The sequence below is a fragment of the Fringilla coelebs genome (assembly GCF_963513975.1).
Source record: "Fringilla coelebs genome assembly, chromosome: 2".
Taxonomy (NCBI): Eukaryota; Metazoa; Chordata; class Aves; order Passeriformes; family Fringillidae; genus Fringilla; species Fringilla coelebs.
In genome coordinates, this window is record NC_140029.1 from 69,153,288 (window position 1) to 69,173,570 (window position 20,283).

At 39.1% G+C, this 20,283-nt stretch overlaps 1 protein-coding gene across 4 annotated transcripts in view; it reads right to left on the reverse strand.

Moving 5' to 3' along the window:
- The window catches only part of FRY (FRY microtubule binding protein), a 224,677-nt gene that overhangs the window by 137,015 nt on the left and 67,379 nt on the right, over nucleotides 1-20,283 (reverse strand). The gene's annotated exons all lie outside the window — the stretch shown is intronic.

Here is a 20,283-nt window from a genome sequence, read left to right on the forward strand (position 1 = left end):
TGCTCTAACTCAGGGAAACATTAGAATAGCCCTTACATGACTGTAGCATATAGACAGGTCTTATTTGAGATTGATGTGGTGAAATGCCTGTTAACTTTGAGGCTGAAGGTTCTTGTTTAACCTAGAACCCTGGAAAGAATAAAACTGTTTGTATGGCTTTACTAGCCAAAGTAGCAATCTTCTGGCCCTCACATCCCAGCTGATGGCAGAAAAGTGTTAAGCTTTGTAATCCTCAGAGGAGTACTGCAATTCTCTGCAAGAGAGGGGTAGTTGATGTGAGAGCCTATAGAGGAAAGCAGTGAGTGGAACACATTTTCTCCCCTTGCCTATGCAGAGGATTCAAGAATGATGACTGCCAAAACAAATAAACAAACAGGAAATCCTGTCATAGGTGTCCATTGACTTTTTAAAGGCCTTTTCACTGACTTGGCTAAGCATCCTGTAGGATAGAGACTTTCCCTCTCTCCTAACTGGCAGGTCAGGGGTTGAGCAGCATAACAGTGTTCCCTAGGTTCTTATCTCAGATCTTTGCAAGACATGCGAGTGAGGCAGGAAAGCAATTCTCCTTCCCTCTCATTCTCTTTGCTCACGTACCTATTTTTCTGCTCCTTTTTCTCTAAATCATTATTTTCTTGTTTACATATACCACTGTGCTGAAGATACGTGGGAATATATGCACATAACATAAAGATTTTAACTGCACCAATTCTAGAAATTGCTTGGTTTATTATGAGATTAAAGACTGAAAGTGCTAAATGACATGGAAAATCATGTGGAAAATCTACAATTTTCACATTTGAGGGTTTTACTTAGGAGTGACTTCTCACTAAAGGAAATATCTTTGTTGCCTCTGATGCGATCCAAATCAAACCAAAATACGTCCCAGTTTCTGTGTTTTATGTGGTAATGACATGCTGCCTCTTTGAAGGCTGACTTGAGATTAACAGTATACTTCCAAAAGATTTCAAAATCTTAGTATCTTTTCTACATAACTTCACAAGGGTTTTTTTTTTTACCTTCCCAGTTATTCCAAAAGAAAAAACTCCAAAAAAGGGTGAAAAGATATTTTCAGACGAGTAATTTTTGGTTTTTTTTCTAAAAAAAATTAAATCACAAACAAGGTTTATTTCTGAAAATATACCAGGATTTCTTTGGGCTCAAATAGAGCTTAAAAATAATTTGATTTTGAATAAAGACATTCATACTCCTCTTTTACACTTTTTCCAGGTACTAGGCAAAAAGGCTAAGCTCTACTTTATTGGATCAGAAAATAGCTTCCTATAAGACTTTTAGACAGACATTTTGTTGCAGTTGCTTTCCTTTTCAGAGACAGGGAGATGAACATATTCCTGTAATTTTGTGGTTGATGGGTGTTAGCAGAAGAATTATTTTTAGGGAATTTGGAAAAGGGCCGAGGAAGTACAAGGCTAAAAGAGTCCAAAAGAGAAGGAATTGTAACTTCCAGAAGAGCGACTGACTAGCAGGCAGGGAGGATGTGACCTATATCTTCCTTCCCTAATGTGCTGATTTTGGATGGAGTAGAGTTAATTTTCTCCACAGTAGTTGGTGTGGGGCTGTGTTATGGATTTGGGCTGGAAACAGAGTTGACAACCCAGGGATTTTTCAGCTCCTGCTGAGCAGGGCTTACACAGAGCCAGATGGCTTCACTGCTTCTCACCCCACCAGGGACTGGGCTGGGGGTGCACATGGGAGGGGGCACAGCAGGGACAGCTGACCCCAGCTGACCAAGGGGATATCCCAGACCACGGGGTGTCATGCTCAGCAGATAAAGCTGGAGGAAGAAGGAGGAAGAGGGCTCATTCAGCCTTACAGTGTCTGTTTTTCCAAGCTACAGTAAGGTGTAATGGAGAGCCAGCTTTCCTGGGAATGGCTGGACACCTGCCTGCACACAGGAGAGAGCAAGTGGCCTTGTGGTGCTTAGTTGCCAGCTGGGTTTAAACCATGACATCTATCCATTTTCTCTTTGGGACAATATACTCTTTCTTTTCTAGTTAAATGTTCTGCAATACAACTGTAAGTCTGGATAAGATGATATTTTGAACATATATTTAAACAGTTTATTTTTTACCAGAGAAGAGACATTAAATGCTTGCATCTCAGTCCTATTCCAATTTCAACAGCTACCTCAGATGTCAGAACTGGAACCGTCCCTGAATTTTTGCTGTCTGTTTGTTCACACTTGCTCTTCCAAACTATTGACATGTTGGATCATGCTGTTAAAAACTCCTTTCACTGGAATGGAAACAGCATATCGCTTGTGGATGATGTGCAATGTACACATGTGTATGAAAACCTGAGTGTGCTGTGATGCAATTGCACAAACAAGCAGTACTTTATTACCAATGCATAAAAAGAAACAGCTTTCTCCAGACATAACACTGTTCTCCTGACATAACACCGTTCCATGTCTATGAGTTGGTTTCCTACAGCTTTATTTCATGCCATATTATAGATGTCATGTCTAGTCATGTTTCAAAGTGTGGTACTACAAAGGAAAATCTTTAAACCTGTACTTGCTTTCTTGCATCTTCTGGTGCACTTGATCTATTATGTGGGTGCCTTTTAGGGAAAGTTATAAATTTAGCCACCTACCAACCAAATATCAAACTTAATCTAGCTATCCAGGCTCTGGGTAAATTGAGACCGACATTTCTAGGTGATCCATCAAATCCTTCTTAGATTCTTATCTTAAGACAAAATAAGTCACTTTCTAGAGGTGCCTATTACTCAGTCAGTGATTACTGAAAGAGAACTGACAACAAAGATACCCAAACTTATTAGTGATGACTCTCACTCTTAAATCTGTAGACTCTTCCAGAGCACCTTGTATGGATTAAACTGCACTGTGGTGCATTTTAGCTGCTGCTGGCTCAAATTCTTGCCCTTGCTCGTGTGGGTGGAAAATGGCACAACATCAGCAGTAAACCAAGCCACAAGCTGGATCTGTGGACTGGCAAGTGAAACTATCACAAACCAAGAAAAACTTCCATAAAATTCTGTGAAGCTTTCTATGATGACACCACAGGAGGGATTTCTCTGAATAAAGAGAGAAACATCAGTTCATGTTTCCCTCTACAGTGGAACACACAAAGTAACATCTACACAAAATAAAATGAAAGAAAAAGTTTTGTGGCCAAAATCTGGATTAATATTCATTATCAATCCCCTATTCTATGTCTGACTGAATCACTAATGTCATTACCTAATACTGACAGCAGCAGTACACTCATAACATTGTCTATCTTCCATATTCAATGCTATCTGGCCTCTTTGCTTACAGACATCTTTTATCAGCCACAGACCATTATGATACTATTGATCTATGAACCCCTTTATTACATTACATTAACAATTCTTTGAAAGTGGGTTCATTTGCTTCTCAGCCACTAACCTAAATGCAAATGCAAATGTTTGCTGCTTTGGTAGACTGCGGCTCCGGGATAAAAATACTTTTTGTGCTGACTGAAATACAAGATAATGTATTTTACCACCCACATGAGATCAGTGAAGGTTTCTGAAAATTTGCCTTGAGTCCAGCTGCCCGCTGAGAAACTTTCATTTGAACAGATAAGTGGAGTGCATGGAATTTAGCTGCTGTCCAAGGGACCTTCTGCATGACCAGTCAGTTGCAAATACCTAATACAACATGGACAGGACATTGCTCTCATGCCGGTCAGTGGGCCATGACAGAAAACTCCTTCCATGCATTGAAATGTCTAAATGTTTTGGAATGCCAGAAATATGTTACTAAATTTGGAGAGGAACAGGCACCACCTATAGAGATGAACTCTGTGTAGTTTAATTATGAAAATAAAGAAAGAATCCTAGGGTTCACATTAGATTTTCCAAACAAACAGTTTAAACCCTGCAAGAACAGAGCAATTCGTTAGAAAAACCAAAGAGCCTAATCAAATCTAAAAATAATAAGAATATGCTTTTTATAGTGTATTCAAAGGGAAATTCAGTATTCCCAAGGGCTGGGACAAAACTTCAGTTGTATCAGATTTTCTCAAGTGTCAGCAAGGGCAATCCAGGCAACCACAGCAGAGCTGGCCTGACATTCATGCTGGAGTGGCTGCATTTGATTAATAAAGAAGCAAAGTATGATCATACAATGCCATAATCACAGGTTCATGGAAAGTAAATTTCATTAAATTAGCCACATCTTTTCATGAGGTTATAAATTTGGTTAGCAAGGCTGAAAGTGTAGTCTTACATTTTTGCTTGGCAATTGGATTGGTATTTTATCAAACTGTAAAATCGACATTCACAACCAATATAGATTAAAAGATAGGTAACATCTATGAATTCAGGAAGAATCATACTGTAATGAATGTACTTCTAGTGGAGGTACAGAGGCCACTTTTTGGTTGTGTATTATTTATCATTACTGGTAATGACATAAAAGAAAAACTTTTCTACAAAGTTTACAGGCAAAACACCAATTAAGAGTAACAGAAAAAACAGCAAAAAAAAGGCTCTTCTACTCTGTTTGAATAGCATTTGAAACTTGAATACAAGCAAATAATACATGAGATACTAATTCTAATCTTTGGGAGATTGTATAGCCAGAAACCAGGCCGCACAGACAGAAGGCAGCTTTTTTTTCCTGGGAAACACTGATGATGAAAAAAGGCCTGAGACCAGGATGACTAATGTGTTGGAAACAGGCTGCTATTCTTGTGACCTGAAGAGCTATGGAGAGCCTTTTCAAGCAGTATGAAAAAAAGCAAAAGCAGGAAAGCCCTACTGCTTCATTGTCAGTGGCTCTGCAGCCACTGCTGGATGCTCAGTCCAATCTAACTGAGCATCCAGCAGTTCTGGTGTCTGCAGCTTGAGAAAAGACACTGGTGAACTAGGGAACATTTGGGAAAGATGAAAAATAACTCGTAACTTCAAAAGTTGCCTTGAAGTTTAGTTTAATTTGACCATGGAAAAGTTATACCATCATATCTAATGGCAGAAATTTGCACTTACCGCTCCTACAATGGCACCTACTTGCAAAAAGTATTCCATGGAACCTCTTACCCCCAAATGCCTTTTTTAGACAGCACAGGCACTCAGGCACATCCAAAGTGTGATCCATTACAATAAACATGTCTAAAGCAGCTCATCTTAACTGTACCCCTGCACCTCTTCACTGGCTACCAGGAAAACCAGGCTTGATTGTGTAAGATGTAAAATATAAACACTAAGGATGTCTAAAAGTTGGGTGAGATGATTTCCATGCCCACTAAGCATGAATATCAGAAATAGAAATTTGCTAAGAGACAATTTTGTTCAGAAACATTCAATGTCTAGAATTTTTGAGTAGACAAATGTATTTAAAAAGTTAAACACAAAGGAAGGAAAATTAACTGTCAGAATACTATTAAGTCTGGTGCTGATTATTCCATTACTGGGAATTTTAAATTAAGATTTTTTTTTTTTAAGATGTGCTTTGTCTCAAACAGAAATTAATTCAGAGAAGCCATAAAGCCTGTTCTATGTGCAGCACAGATTGGATGACACAATGTTTTTTCTGGTTGTATAATTTATGACTTGTTGAATATATTAGTAGAAAACATAGTTCTGAGAACAATCTCTCATTGGTAAAGCTAGGATACAGATATTGTAAGAAGGATTCTTCTTTCTCTAATCATGACAATACGAAGAAGCAGAAGGGAATTCCTATCAGTACTTGATTTCTCTTTGTACATCCAGGTACAAATAGAAATTGTATAATCAGAGTATCAAAGCTGTGGCTCCTAAAGGGGCAGGAGAGCTCAGAAGAAAATCACACATTTCTAGCACTAAGCAAACAGGCCAGAACTGCTCTGTTAGGAACCTCCAATTCTCCCTGCAGAAAGACATTAAAACCAGAAGAATACCGACCTAGAGATGCACAAATGGTTTTGCTAATAGGTATGTAATCAGAGAGCTCAAAGTGAAGAGTGTAGGCAATTTTGCCAACTCTCTTCCATGACCTGTGATCTTACCACAAATTCCATTAGTTACAATCATCAGATGTTGTTAAGGGACATCGCTTTGCATCAAAAACAATGACAAGCTATATTAGCATAATGGGTTATTATTCCCAGATCCATGTGATCAGTACTCCATGGCAACCCAGTGATAATGAATGCCTTTGTCAGTAAGGAAGCATGTACAAAACTATACAAAGCATGAACCTCAGGCACCTGAAATGGTACAGAAGGCTGGTAACATATTAAGAATTTAAGCACCAGAATTGACACTTCTTTCTGTATATACAAAGGAATTTTCCCCATGTTGTCAGCCATTCATTGCCTTTGTGGGGACGTGGCACTTCTGGGACGCTTTTGCTAAGGGCTTACCATTTAGGAAGGTGAATGCTTAAAATCAGCCTGTGAAACAGAAACCATAAAAAATTACCCAAACGATAAATCACTTGAATAAATCTGGGTAAAATTTGCTGGTAAATTTACTGGGTAAAGCATCATCTCAGAACAGGATCCACAACAGCCAACACTGCCTTAGATATATCCCCACAGCGACCTCACATTGTTGGGCCACTTTGAATATTCAAAGTAGAACAGAGAAACAGCTTCTCTCCTTTTCAGTTTGGCTGTAATTGCTTTTTATGTAACAGCTTAATGGCTAAAAAATTCACTCAGAATGTGGTAGTTTGGGGTTAAATGCTCAATTAAATTTCAAGGTTTTGAAATACCATCTTTGACCTTTAAAAAAACGACATCTGGAATAACTAATACAGTAATTTAAAAATTAAGTTTGGGGTGATTTTGTTTTGTTTTATTGAAATCGATCTAGTTCCAATTCCACTGATGTAAAAAATTAAGTACTCTCTAGTTTTCCATGAAAACCCTCAGGACAATATTCAGCTTTCTGAAAATGCTATTCAGTATATCTTACTTAAATTATGAATGCACCTACTTATTAGATTTTCAGGACACCATGCCAGTTCTACAGTTTACAGAAAATCATAGCTATCATTTGAATTTAAAATGCGTATGATTGCATGACTCAAAACAGAAAAAAGAAACTGAAAAAGATTGCCATTGATCACACTGATCACTTGTGTTTAATGACATTTAATGTTCACTGGTCAATTGTGTTTAGGAAGTTTAATGACTGAAGATCATTTTCTGTATTAACGAGAAAGACACAATTTGTTATTTGTATTTACACACACACACACACATACATATAACAGTAATGTAGAGATTTGAACCTTCTAGCCTCATGTTTAGAACTCTGCTCATTATAAAGCAGGCAAACATATCCAACCTAATAAATGTAAACAATACCAACTTGAAATGTCTTTTCTGGATTTAATATTATAAAAATGATTTTTTTTTAACAAAAAGTCTTACCCCAAGGATATCGTCATAATACAAACAGAGTTTTTAAAATGCATGACACTTCAGTCAGGCTTTAGGGAAGTTTACCAATTAGGTTGAAATTTGTTAAGTAAGTGTACTAGCTGTGCAAGAGGTTCTGAAAATTATACACCTCTTTGTAATTAATTGAGAAAAAGGCTTGATTAAAGCCAGTGGCAGCAACTTTGAAAAAACTTGCCCATTACCTTGCAGGGATAGATTCCTTTATGCAACTGGGAAATTACTGCCGAAATTAGTAACAGACTTTAAGGTGCTCTAGAAACAATGGTATCAATATTAGGCAGATAGTCCTTCTAAGTATCGATTACTATCAAAGCACAGGATAAATTTAAATAAATATCTAACTTGCAAGCAGTGTGATGCTTCCATGTTACTCCTTAAAGGACTACTGCTTGTCCTCAAATAAATGAAAAACCCTTACTTGTAAATGCCATTCTCAGAGCTCCACTGTAGAAGTAAGTCACCTGGAATTCCCACTTTGGGCAAAAACAGAGCTGGGAATTAGCCCAGGAGCAGCTATGCATGTACATGGACCTTCTGCCACTGCAGCTGCAGTGAGAAATCATGTTTCTCCCCTTCCTACACTGCAGTTTAGGGATGTAGCCAGCCTTGTTTTTTCATGTTTTAAAAACAATGTTTATCTTAAAAGGCATTTTCAGATTCATGTGGTAAAGAAGTTTCCAGATTTTTACTCTAAAAAATCCCTTATTGATTTTTTTTTCTTTCTCATTCCTAATACTTATACACTTCTTAGTGTATGCATATACCTAAATGTCACAGCATGCTATTTATCTTCTTTCAAATCCCTGATGAGATAAAGTAAAGCCGAGAGTCCATCCCTGCAGTACACAACTGCTTCGCTCAATCTAATGTGACAACAAACCATCCACGAGGATACTTTTAATATCTACAGTGCCTCATGCCAGTTTTTAACACATTGCTTGTAAAACTATTATGCTTGAATGTATGCTGAGGGACACTCAAATACTCCCCAATGCCCAAACACATGGTTTGTTTCTTCATTCAGCTGAGAACTGTCAGAAGTGCCCAGATCTGTCTGACACCCTCCCCTGGGAGATGCTACTACAGACTGGTTTTTATTATTAGGTCAGATATTACCTCCTGTATTGGAGAAGTCCATTTGGAAGTTACCTGCTACTGTATTATGAGTAATAATAAATAGAATAATAAGCTGAGAGGACATTTCTTTGTACATCTGTGCGCTTTCCACTGCGCTGCATTACCTCATTGGACCCAGGCTTTCAGAAGTGAGGTAATATAGAGGATGCATGATTAATCTGATGCCAAATGAACCAACTGTTGACCCAGTTACCTTAACAGCATGCACAAGGCACTTGCTGTTCTCCTCACCTGACAACATTTAACACTTTATGTCCACCCAAGCACTGAGGCAAAGGAGGGCCTACCCTGTGCTGGAAGGATGTGCTATAAAGCAAGGATGTAGGATGGGAATCAGGTCTCCTGCACTGCATTCTGCTCTTGGGAGGGGATTTCTCTGTCTCTCACCTCCCCCATCTCCCCAGCTGTTCTCTTCTTACTCCATCACTACAATCTGGTGTCTCCTCGTGGTTGTGTCTTCCCCACTTCAGGCTTTCTATTCCAGTTCCGGACTCCCATGAACCGTTCACCCATCTAAACATTGCTCATCTCACCCTTCCAGCCCTCTGAACCCCATCCCATTCCTCCTCCCATCCCTATTCCTTCACCCACCCCTCTCCAGCATCCCCTTGGCTCCATCTCATACCAGGCACTCTCAATTTCCACTCCCACCATCTAGGAAGTATCAGTTCCTCTACTTCTGATTCCTTCCCCATGACTCCCCTGCCTCTTCTTTCATTCCCACAGGCTCTTTGCTGGGTTTTTATTGCAGATTCAGCCCCTGTGCCCTCACTTTCTTGGTGCAGTCACTGTACAGAGGCAGCTGGCTGTAAGGTCTCTGTCCCCCACCCATTCCCAACAAGATAATTTTTAACATGTACCAACAGCAAGGTTTATTTTGCATTTTCTCATTATTAGAGGAGGTAGAAGCATTTCAGCAGAAAATTCTAAAATTAACGTTCAGGGACATTAAGTTTAGAAGTGCTTTGGCCCAAACTGCAGAGCTCAGGAAAAGATGGGATTTACATTAAAAAAGTAGGCAGAGCAATATACACACAATCATCAATTTTGTTTCATTTTTAAAAAAAATAATATTCCAACCTCTTTATGTTACTAACTTTTAAAAGTTCATTAAAACAATAATTCAAATTATTTCAGTTGCTATGGAGATCTGAAGGTCCCTATAACACTCACTTCTACCTGTCCTATCCCTTACTGTTTGAATATGTGACAGACAAATGAGGAAAAGCAATCAAAATTTTTAACTTCACAATCCCTTTGAAAATATTTTCCTCTTTCATTACATATTTGTTAAAGATTCACCAAGGACACACTGAGACTTTGCTTGATTTACTACAAACCCTGATGACTTCTGTATTCAAAAAGTGATACATTTCAGCTTCTGATTCCCAGAGAATCAGAAATTCTCTTGATCATCACTCATCCCAGTAAAGAATACATACACTGTTCTGTCCCATTTTCCTGCCTATGAACAACAAAACAAAAATCAAAATAACCACCTAGCTTTGGTTCAGATGGCACACAGATAAAGGGTGGGGTGAGCTTATTTGTTTCAAACATATGCCTTCACAGAAAAAGAAATACATCTCAGTAATTTTCTCCTCATTTAGACATCAGCAGCAACAAATATGCATGCTGTGGAATTTTAAAACAATCCAATGACATTTCCATATGAAAATTACTACTTACTGTCAATCAAAAATCTCAGTATTAACTGGCTGAGTCACAATTTACGTGTGACTTGGCTACCAAGAACGTGAAGGAAAAAAGGTTCTTCCACACAAAAATAGAAGACAGAGCTTCATTTCCAGATCTAACACAGGACACGTGTTTCTCAGTTAATTTCTCTGTTTTGATTTGCCCAGGAATGGCAATAAAGCAATCCTTCATATTCAGGTAATAATGGTGGAAGAATGTTAATCTGTAAAGCTTCCAGATGGGAAGCACGGTGTGAATATTATTATAATGGAGACTATTGCAGCCAAGTTATTTGCACTGGTTTCCCTGTACTTTCCCTGAATTAATAAATGTCAATTTGCATCTGGTGAATGCAGTTTAAAATAGGCAACAAGGAGTTTTGTGTGCAATCCTCTCAGAGGTGTGACTGAAGCTGGTTTCACAGCTGGGGTATTTATGAAGGCTGTCAGAGCAAGGATTTCCCTGCATCTAAGAAGGCAGGAGGCTCATGCAGCCATTTTTTAACATCTGAGATTCCCTCTTCACTGTCAAACAGCCTCAATTTGCAGATTCATAGCAACTTAAGTATCTTTAAGAATTATACCCTGCTCTGAATTGCTCTGAATTTGGTTAACCTGGCCAAAAAAACGCAGGCAGGCAGACAAACAGACAAAGTTTTGCTTCCACAGGAAAGCTATCTAAAACAATTCCAGTTACAAGGGAATGACTACTTTCAGCACTTGGTATCTCAGTAATGTGCAAAGAATAAACCTCATTATGAAAAAAATACAATGATGCATTGCTGTAAGTATATGCAGAAACCCACTCTGCAAACTTCTCAAGGTAGAACTTTGACAAGAACTCTATCCAGGTAACCTTCTCACTAAAAAACCAAATTACTCCGTGCATTTAAAGGCAATCATAAACAATAATCAGAAATGCAGGAAGAAAGATTATTCTCTATATTGCATTCAGCAAAACTTGTTGAAGGAAAACAGTATTAAAACAAACCAATTTAGAAATGGACATCCTTTGAAGTTTAATTTACTCCACACACAAGTTGAGACTCTCTGAAGTTAAAGGGAGAGAGGAGATAGGTCGAGATTAGGAAAAAATGTTAGCATAATGACCACCAATTATGGGAGAATTCCTTCGAACCAGTATCTTTGTCAGACTCCTGTGCTGAGCCATGTACTAGTTAAGAATTCAAGGGAATATAAATTAGTGTCCCAAAGTCAAGCTTTTCAAAATAAAACTAAAACCATCTGCAACTTCATGATTAAAATGAAAATCTGACGCATTCTGTTGATCGTGTCTTGTCTGATACTAATCCATCTAATGTCTTTGCATTTTGGCCATACAGAAACTGTGATTTCTCACCCCCTCACTGACTAGTGAGAAACCACACCAGTCTCTCAACTTGTATGCATTAGCACTACCTGTGATGACTGCAAATTTCTGAAAGAACAGAAAGTATCCAGGGTAAAGACTGTATGCATGTCTCTCAAAAGGGCCTCCTTTTTTTTTTTTTTTAAATATGTGAAACTTCTCTCCTAAGGCTCCAATCACCTAATTAAGCTCTTTATCAGCAATGTATTCCCCTAGAGAAACACGATACTGTCACTATAGTGATCCCACAGTATTTACAAAACAGCACTCAAATTTCTCTTCAAACTAGTGTCCTGAAAAAAGCCCCAAAATCTCTCTTCTGAGACATGACAAAGATGAATATCTCAGGCACCTCTAATACCAGTTGTATCAGTGATCTTATATTACGCACAAACATCAATATTTTGGGGAGTGTCTCTATATTTGTGATCTCTCTTTCACACAGATAAGGAAGCAAGTGGATTCAGCAACTAAGTGAAACTACTGCTACTTGGCTGAGAGCAAACTAGGAAGTCAGTGTTTCTCAGATGTGTTTCATTCAGTGGCTTGTTTTAGCAAGCTCTGCTGTCTGCTGTGAAAAGAAAAACTCTGCCACCCCTTGGCTTTGAATATGACTATAATTGGCAATCTATAGAAGACCATAAATATGTAAGGAATTGCCAGGCTTCTCTGTAGTTCCTGCAAAGAAGAGAGTCTGGGCTTCTGAACTCTGACCTTGAACAATTTCTACATTTCCCCCTTTGAGATGTGCCATATCAAGGGGAACTCCAGAACCTGGCTGAGGCCAGAGACCATCTTGCTGAAGAAAGAGGCAGAAGTGTTGCTCAGTACTTCGATCCACTGTCTCTAAATTCCCTGCCTCATTCAGCCATGGGTCCACACTGCCCTTCTTCTGCCTTTTACCACTAAGGAAGCAAGAGCGACTCTCCTTCTTGACTTTAATATTCCTTGCAAAGCCCACCTCCAGTTGCGTTTTGAATTTCCAAGCACTGTCCCTGCATGTCCAGGCAATGTCTATAAATTCCTTCTTTGCAGCCAAATCACACTTCTGCCTCAGATATATCACGTTTTTCACAGTGGAGCCTGGCCAAGAGGTCCTGATAAGCCAAGCCAGTTGCCTCAGAGTCCTGCTTGTTTCCATAAGCATGGGGAGCGCATTCTTGTTCTTGGAAGATGCTGACCTCAAAGACCTGTCAGCTCTCCTAAGTTTCTTTGCCTTTTAAGATGTCCTTCATGAGATCCCCACTATAGTTTCTGAAATTTCAAAAACTGAAATCTACTCTCCTTAAGTCCAGGGTCTGTACACAGCCACCCTTTCCTCACTCTTCTCAGGATCTGGAGCTCTAGTCAGGTCTTCCATGTTAATGGGTAACAGACCCAGTTGCACTTCACCCATTTGGTCTATTGCAATTCAAGAAGTTACTTCCAACCCTTTAAAGAAGTCTTGACTGCTTGCAACCTACTATTTCACACTTGCAGCAGACATCAGGAAGTTCAAGTCTCTCCTGTGAACCAACATCAACAATTCATGAACTTCCTCAAGTTGTTCAAAGTTGTTTCCACACTTCCTTACCCTGATCAATGGCCTGTAACATGCTCCCACCATCACCCTGTAACACTTCAAGTCATCTGTTCTAATCCTGACCCACAAACTATCCAGCACACTGTCACACATCCATCCCATAGAAGAGCTCCATATCCGTAAGGAGTTCCTTCACAACGGCAGCAACTTCCACTCCCTATTTCCGTGCAGGTCCTCCTTCAGAAACTTCTAAGCATCCATCCATCCCAGCATTCCAACAGTGTGAGCTGTTAACACCCAGCTTGCTGCTGCTGTGACATTGTAACTCGACTGCATGTAGCACTTGGCTTCCTCCTTAGTGTTTTCCAGAATGCATGTATTTTTATTTCATACATTTAAGGTATGCACACAATATATAAAAGGCTGTCTCTCCATCCTGTTCTACAGTTTAGTACGTTTCTCTTATTCTCTTTGCCCTACATCCTTTGCTTTCCACCCCTGCCCACTGCCACCTAACTGAACTATGGGTCATAATCCCCCTCCACTGGCACCCCTAGTTTCCAGCTGTCAGCAGGATGATGAGCCAGTCAGTAGATGTTTTCTCCTGCTTTGTCATATTACTGAATATCTTTCTATTTGCATTCTTTAAAATATAAACCATTCAAGAACTTAAAATATCTCACTGATGGAGCTACTGCCAAGTTTAAACGTTATGTTTAGTATTTCTTTTAGCTAGTGCAATAGACAAAGGATTCAGAAGAAAGAAAATCTGAGGAGAAGCTATTTTCTTTCCGTGGACAATCTAGTTTAGGTAACTGCAGTGACTGAAAAATTACTGACTTACAAATAACTCAGCTACTTATCTCTGTGAAATTATTCTGCACTCCAAATTTATCATGGAAACAATGGCAACAACTTCACTGCTGATGCTCTGAAAAGAGGGATGCAAAAGCTAGACTTGTCTCCTTCCTGGAGAAGGGACTCTTATTTATAAGCAGGCATAGGTACAGGAGTCACCATTAAAGTAAAAATGATTTGCCATACAGTTCCACCAGCCTAATAGCAGGAATCAGCCAAAACTGCCTCCCACTCCTAGTAGTGTATCCTCATCCCTTTTCTCATGCTGACACCAGCATCTACACCATTGTAGAAAGTTTAGCTTTCAGGATATTAACTCTGTGGGTAATTAGGGTGGCAGAGAAGGGGTAGAAGCATGGTGACAGGAGTAAGATGCTGGGATGAGGCTGTCCCTCCTAGTCACAGCTACTGCAATGCCATATGTGCCATTCATGGTTTCAACACCCTCAGGAATTCAGTCTCTAGGGCTACCATACCAAGTGTCTGTAGTTTCTGACTGTTTAGAAACTTAGGAATGAAAACAGAAAATAAAGTTGGACAAGCACATGCCACTGTAATTCCGTAGGTGTAGAGCCTGTTTCCTCCTGCCCCCAAGTCAACACACAGAAAAAAGTTAAACTATTGCAATGAGTGTATCAAAAGTGGAGAAAATAGAAAAGGATTGTTAAGTAGCAATTTAATAGAACATAGAATAACTTATATTCTCCAGTATGAAATTTTAAACACTATTGTACATTTTATACTCCTAAGGTATCATGTTTATCACTTTCCTTATACCTATATACACTCCCTTTTTCATATTTATAGTTTTTATATTTATATAGACATATAAAAATAAAAGCTACCATACCTTATTCAATGGTATGTTATAGGAATAGAGGAAACATAAGAATTGTTAGTTCTTTCCCTGATCCTTTTGAATAATAACAAGCAATACTAGAAAATAACAAGCTGCTGCTATTTTGATAACATCAAGGATATCACAAATTAATCACTCATAGTGAATACATATAGTATAACAGAATTGTTTCGTTTTCACCACAAGTAAAATAATTAGAGCCTTCATGGAATATCTACCGGTAACTAACAAAGCCTAGTTTCCTGATCATCTTATATTTCAGTGTTTTGAAGTTTTACCAGAAAAACTTATGTACTATATTGCAGTCAAAGCATTTGTAAATTTTTACTGCAGTAATTCAAACTTTTTAATGACAAGGAAACTCATTCTACAAATCAACTGAATCTTGCAATAAAGCGTTTATGATTTTCTCATCCTTTTTTCCCCTCCAAGTATGGTAGAAACGCTTCTGGAATGTCCTCAACAGAGTAGCAAACATCAAAATAAACAAAAAAAAAAATCACTTTTTAAAGAGTTCTCATGTTTTCAAAGTAATAAAACTTTCACTTTCCCTTACTTCTGACAACAACCATGCCAAAATGCAAGTTCTAAAATGGGTACCACCAGAACACAAACAGCCTAAACATTGCGGTTTACTACCTTTCCCTTTGGATCAGGCCAAATACAAAGAAAGTTCCTGGGAGATAACAGTCACCATTATCAAGCAAGACACTTTACTGCTGACAGTCACAGACTACTTAGAGCTGAAGAATCCACTCTGCACCCCCCCTTCTGGCTCAATGGACAGAGCAATCAATCCCCTTCAGGCAGCACAACAGCTTGAATTAGCGGCATCCCTTGTCCCAGGCACACTCAGATGCCAAGCCAGGAGCAGATGCTAAACCTTTGTGCCCAGGGCTCCCCAGAGGCAGCGGCTGTGCAAGGGCCAGCTCTCTGCAGGTGTGTCAGGGGGAGACCTCAGGAGCCAGCAGGACACAAGGGTCCCAGTTTCTCTGTCCGCTCACTGCAGCCACTGGCCCTGTCCCTTCCCCAGCTGCTTCAGGCAAGAACTGCTCCTCTCCAGGCAGGGTGAGCCCGCAACACATCAGCTTCTGGAATCAGGTTATTTGGGCCTGCAAGAGTATGGATGCCAGAGCAAGAGGGGGGAAGGAAGGCCAGGTTCTCCTTATTCAATGAATGTGTTTGCCTAAGTAGGAAACAGGAAGGAGCCTCTTCCCTCGATTGGTATTTTGCTATAAATCTCTAAGTCTGATAGCACAGTGTCCTCAGAGTATTCAGTCTCAAACAGGCTGTGTTTGACTATAGAAAAGGGAACCCTACAAAACAGCTGCTATCACATTTATGCACAATAAAATCCTACCAGAAGATCAAACAAATGCATCACAGACTTGGACATAACAGAGACTTTCAGCTAAGAAAGTGTCTGTGGTCTTCCCTTTTCTCTTGCCATCAATGTGAACACTCATGGACTTCATGAACATTCCCTGTAAAAAGGCTGAGTTTTATTGCCTTGTGCATTACATTCATTTAATGAAATGTTCTTCACTAATTTCTTTTCCTGACATGGTAGAAATACATCTTCAAGAGAAGGACAGAACATGGCTGACCACATGGAAGCTGGCAACCCCACAGGCTTCACACTGGCCACTGGGAAGCCTCTGCTGCCTGACGCTCTTTTGACCACAGAACTCATTTTGATGCTCGCCCTGTGTTCAGCTCGGTACGTGACCAGCAAGCTGTGGAGGAGCCAGAGATCCTACTGGGAGTGCTGTGGGATGTGAGCTGATGTGGGTGCCTGGGTGGTCCCAGGCCTGGGCTGTCCCTGATGTTACCACCACTTGTAAAGAAGAAGTAGCTTTTGACAGCTGCCACAGGGACCGGGCGCACCAGGGCACAGAGAAAGAGCACACGGTGCAGCAGGAGGACTGAGCAGTGGCTTTGTACAGCACAGAGGGGAAGAGGATGATGAGACGAGGATTTTGATGTGGATGATGGCTACTGTGGAAGAAGGAAAATAAGTCTGGCCATGGAAGAGACACCTGAAGTCCTGATATTAGAAAAGTCCTTATGCTGAGTCTGCATTAAACACAAGTCTGCAGAAACCCCCCTTTCTATTCAAAGATAGATAAACAAGCATTGCAATCCTCAAAATCAGGCCCTGCAGATAACTCTGTTCTATGAGAAGTGCCAAATATACTATTCCCTATGCAGAAAAGGCAATTTCATTTTGTTACACAGAAAGAAACCCTAAAACCTACCTCTAGCAACTGTGAGACAAAGAAATGCAGCTTCTACAAGCCCACACAGGAGCTGACTTGTGAGAGCATGAGAGAGCCATCTACCTGTGCCATTTAGATTCTTCTACAGAACCCCTTCCTTCAATGAACTTAATTGTTGATCAGATCTAGGAACTGCAAAAGGCAGAATTTATTATAGACTTTTCTGTAGTTTATAATGATGGTGCTTTAGGTTTTTGTAGCTAGATTTCAAAATTTCTGTTCAGATTTTTTAAAGCTATGAATTTGAAAATGACATTTGGAAATTAAATTCAGAATAAATCTATCTTATTCATTCAAAAAAAGTAAAAAATCTAAGGAAAGATCAGGCTTCAAAATTATTAACATTTGTATTCATGTATTATGTCTTGAATAAATTACAAATGTTTATTTATAAAAATGCATTTTGCAGTATTTCCACAATAAATCTGAGGAAAAGACTCTTGGTTGTTCTAGTTTTGGTAAGCCCTATTTTATTCTTGTCAGCTTATTGACCTCAGTGGGCCAAGTAAGCACCACTCATGTTGTGTAGGTGTAGCTATTTTAGCAGTACTTTCAAAAAGAAGTAATGCAAATGATTAATGCAATTGTTGACTAATGCAGCACTGATGAAAAACACTCAAATATTTAAGAAAATATAAGAACATATCAGATGGGCAAAAAGGCCGCTTAGATTATTCTTATTTTCCAACCACAGAATCCCTGTTCTGATTCTACCTCCAACACAATGCAGGAATATTTTCCAGACAGCACAATGTGCACAGTATCTTATGGACACATGCAGAGCAAAAGTATGTCCTGGGAACTGCACAAAGGAGAATTTTGAGATCTCTCAGTTTGATGGGGCTGTTCAAAGGCCAGACTGTGATGTGGCTTTTTTTATCCCCCAGGAAGAAGGGTGCAGGCTCTCTGAGAACACCCCAGGGACTGCATCACACTGTGTCATCCTGACTGCAACAGTTAAAGTGAACTTTTATAAATTACCTGCCTCCTCAGCTGGATGATGAACATGCAAATGCAAGCAGCATGCTTGGTGAGCACCTCAGGGAGTGCTGTGTGACACTGAACTGAAATCCTGCCTGGCATGTCAAGAAGCCTAGTTTGTTAAACTCCTTAGATAGCAAAATCAGGGTAAAATGTCATTCCAAGTAGAATAACTGAGTATATTTCATGGTATGGTCAACAGACATGGATGGCAACCTGCTAGAAAATGCTCATGTTCTGTGTAAGCCAAAACACCAATCAATGGCAAGACCTGGTTTTGGTGGGACTAAAAAGCCTGGGAAGGATAAATGCTGTCTAAAGTGATGTTCTGAAGTGTCAGTTTGCACAAACATGCATGGACAGCACCTCTACACTGTTAACACTGCAGCAAAATATACACTGCAGGAACCAAAGTTATTTTTCTTTTAAAACTGTATGTTAGACCTCTTGCTGCTATGTAAATGCCACATTCATGGCTCACTTCTGGTCTTGGGTGTGCAGACACAGCACCTATTCTCAGAAAAACATGCTCCCATGCATGCATGTGCAGGCTTCCCAGCAGTTTCTCAAGCAAGGGAAGTGTTTTCCTCTGCTCCACCCATCACATAGCAGGGCTGAAGAAAGCCCTAGGTTTTTTTAACTCCCTACTGTCTTCTTATCAAATAGTTTGTTTTTCAGCTAGAAAGGATACGTTCAGATTTATGAACATACCAGATTTAAGAACATACCCTTCCAGTACAAAAGCAAAAAAAACCTCCAATTGACAACAAGTTTAAGGCAACCTGGGTTCATTTACTCTATTTCCTCTTCAGATACAGTAGAATGGGAGTTTATTCACTAAAAGAATGTCAGAAATACCAATTATTCAAATACTGTTTCCATTTCCCTAAACTAGAACTTCAGGACTTCTAATTTCAGTCTAGAAATACCTTTTCTACATTGAAATACTTTCAGTGTACTTCAAGATAATGAAAAAAGAAAAAAAACAACACTCTAATTCTATAATGTAGTTGGTTTTATATTCTTAAGTGCTAGTTTTACTTCAAGTTACAGTAGGCTATTACAAAATTAATGCCAGAACGGATTTGATTTCTGCACCATAAACTGACTTGTTTTTCTTCTGTCATAAGCTGTACCTAGCTTGTTATAAAATATGTGCTGTCACAATACACACCTATGTTCTCAGTATTAGATTAATATTAGTCCAAGAAGGTAACTGAATCATAAAATTCTCTCCTAGTCCTTGTGTGATCACTCATTTGAATGAATATGCACTGAATATTTTTGTAGGAGGGGAGATAAGCAATGCTGTTTAGGTAATACTATTATTCCCTGGTGGCTTCACACTTGTGGTAGAAAAACAGATTCAAACAAGCACTACAGTGTTACTGAGGTTACAAATGACCTGGAAAAATACAGTTTCTATGGATATCATTTAATGAACACAAGACTTGAATGTCACATATCTAACAAAGTGTTTTGTTTACTTCTTTGCAGGTATAAGGTTCTCGCCTTGCATTGAGCAGATCTTCCAATTCTTTTATACCACAGCATTTTTAAATGCTAGACTTTTACGCAGACACTATTAAATTATAGATAGTAGGATGATCAGAACCTTATTTCACATATAGCCAAGCTGGATTTTTCCAGAGACATTGTGTTCTATCTTTTAAAAACAGTTAAATATGGAGATTTAGCCCTGTTAATAAAAGCTTCTATACAGGAGATATACACTATTCATGTACTTTAACTTAAAAAGCAAATTTCTGCCAGTGGTATCTCATCACCTTACCTAATCTGAATACATTTGCAAGCACTAAATTTTATTCAGACATCTTCATTACATAATATTGCTAAAACATCTATAGAGTAATTGATTAAAAAAGCAATGGAAATTAGGAACAGCAGTACTGAAAAGACTAAGGGAGACTAAAATGCTATTTGTTTACATTCTGCAAAACCCAGCCTGGATCAGATAAACAGATGGATTCTTTCTGGCTAGAAATATTGCATAAGATTCTGAAATTAAGCACAGAGGGTGGGAAGTGCAGCTACAAGCAATTGATGTTTTGCTTCCTATCACATCAAAATGACTTTCAGACCTGAAGTAGAATGATTATATTGTGTTCTCGGTGCACAATTAATAAAAACCAACTTCTGAGCAATGCCACACCCTTG